Raw genomic sequence first — 2,296 nt, forward strand, 5'->3', positions numbered from 1 at the left:
GGCGTGGAATTGTGCTTCTCTCAGCAAGGCACTTGGCAGCACCACAGCTTTTTCTCTGCTTATTTCAGGGCTGGATTTTTGTTGCTGCCAGCTGTTTCTGAGCTGACACTTCTACCTCCTGTGCCCGAAGTGGGACACATCAGGGGCAAGCAGAGGCAGCTCACCAGCCCTCTGCTTCCCATGAGCCGGTGCTTGAGTTCAGTTCTCCCAGCTCCACAGATCGTGTTCCTGCTCCGGCTCTGTCAGGGATGCTGGAAGTGTCCAAGGCCAGGTAGGACAGGGACTGGAGCAACCTGGGACAGTGGAAGGTGTACCTGCCCATGGCAGCGAGTGGGACGAGACGATCTTAAAGTCCCTCCCAGTGCCTGATTACCGAGGGTTTTTCCCTGCCCCGGGGGGAGCGGCCGAAGCGAGCGGGGCGGTGTCTGTGGAATCACCTCGGCAGCGTGGCGGGGCCTGCTCTTTTTCTGCCCCCGCCGCCATGTGGAGATGAAGCGGTTGTGGGGGGCTGGGCTTCTTCAGCTCGTCGCCATGAGGGCCAGGAGCGGCTCTGGCGGGCCGGGCTCCCTCGCCATGAGGGCAGGGAGTGGCTCTGGCGGGCTGGGCTCCTTCAGCTCGCCGCCATGAGGGCAAGGAACAGCTCTGGCGGGCCGAGCTCCCTCGCCATGAGGGGCCACCGCCGCCATGAGGTGAGGGGGGGCGGGGCACAGGGCACGGGTGGCGGCAGCAGCGGGGCTGGAGACCGGGGCTCCGGGGCAGGAAGGCGCCACCTGAAATACTCACTGTCTCCTATTTAGCTGTTCGGCCGGGGGACTGGGGATGTTGCTCGGCTGTGCAGTTCAGCATTAATTCCTCAGCCTTTCGCTCGGTGTGCTGGCTTTTGTCCTCTGCCACAAGCCAGGCCGCTGCTGTTGAGTTTTGTGAATACAGATGGAATAATGGCTTATTTGTGATGTTTCTGCTGTCCTCTCTTTAGGCCTTCAGCCGATGACCAATGGCGGTGACCCGCCCGAAGGAGCAGCTCTGAGGTGCCCCGGCCCCGTCGCGTGTGGAACCCCGAACTGAGCTGTGCTGGGACAGCTGGGGAGGCGCTCCGGGAGGGCATTGGAGCCTGCGAGAGCAGATGTGAAGGGATAACCTGCCCGTGGAACACAGCAAGAGCTCTGGAGCCACATGGGTGAGGTGTGACCGTGAGCCAGCCTGGGAAAATGGGCAAAAATGTTTCGCTGTCTAAAAGGCCTCTGCTGGCTCCTGTGCTAGCCTCAGGTCTTTAGGGTGGAAATAGCGTGGTTTATCCAGAAATAAGTTTAGCTTATCTATTCCTCTTGCTGGATGAAGCCTTGATGAGAGTAGGCATCATCAGAAAAGTGCCTCCACGTTTTTTCTGCCCTCTAAACCCCCCAGTTTTGGGGTTTTTGTCTCCCAGCAGTAGTCAGCTGCCCGTGGCTGCTCAGTGCCTGTGCCAGTGTTATGCTGCTGGGAGAGAAAGGTGCTGCTGAGCTTTCCTGGCACCAGCAAGGCCGTCCTGGTGCTCAGTGGTGCCAGGTTTTGGCAGCACTCTGCATGCCTGAGAGTGGAGTAACTCCTGCCCGTGGAGACAGGTGACTAGACTGTACGTGTTCATGCAGCAACAGGCAGCTTTATTGAGATCTAACTTCCTTACATAGATAAGAAGGCCCATGAAGGTAATCCTCATTGGCTGAGCCAGTTACTACTCAGCTAACCAGCCAATAGCAGCCTGAGTCTCCAATGGCCTGGGCCTGCTCTTACTGGTCGAATTACATAAGCAAGGTAATTATATAATAAATCACTTATGAAGTTGGAATTATTTATACTGTGTGGCCTACAGGCCAGATGTAGAGCATCACAGAGGAATAGCTCATAAATATGGAACTTGTGTGTGTCATAAAACCTCTATAGCTCATAAATATGGAACTTGTGTGTGTAATAAAACCTCTGTTTGCATGATGTTTGGGGCACTCAAATGGAGGAAGGATCCTCCAAGTGATCAGTGCTGCAATAAAAATGAATGCTTTTTGATACTCAAACTGTGTTAGAAAGTTTCTTTTTGGGTGATTTCAGTGTCAGTTCCACAAGGCCCTGTAGTTTCACAGTGGCCCCTTGGTTCTAAAGTGTCACGATAGCCTCAGTCCCACAAGGCCCCACAATGTCCAAAGAGTCCCCTTAATTCCATGGGGCCCTGAAGAGCTACAATGGCCCCTTGGCTCCATGAGGCCCTGCAGTGCCACCCTGGGGCAGGAGGCCAGGAGGAACTCGTTCCCCACACGCTGCAGCT

The 2,296-nt window shown here is 55.6% G+C and overlaps 1 long non-coding RNA gene and 1 other non-coding gene across 2 annotated transcripts; both read left to right on the forward strand.

The window, feature by feature from the left end:
- The first annotated feature begins 627 nt into the window (after positions 1-627).
- LOC134434777 (uncharacterized) lies at positions 628-2,048 on the forward strand. The gene is made up of 2 exons (XR_010031923.1): positions 628-689; positions 977-2,048. It is a non-coding gene; the product is annotated as an uncharacterized LOC134434777 (long non-coding RNA).
- Positions 1,422-1,625, forward strand: LOC134413665 (small nucleolar RNA SNORA74). Its single transcript, XR_010026563.1, has one exon. It is a non-coding gene; the product is annotated as a small nucleolar RNA SNORA74 (small nucleolar RNA).
- Positions 2,049-2,296: the final 248 nt, after the last annotated feature.

The sequence above is a fragment of the Melospiza melodia genome, unplaced genomic scaffold, assembly GCF_035770615.1.
Source record: "Melospiza melodia melodia isolate bMelMel2 unplaced genomic scaffold, bMelMel2.pri scaffold_47, whole genome shotgun sequence".
Taxonomy (NCBI): domain Eukaryota; kingdom Metazoa; phylum Chordata; class Aves; order Passeriformes; family Passerellidae; genus Melospiza; species Melospiza melodia.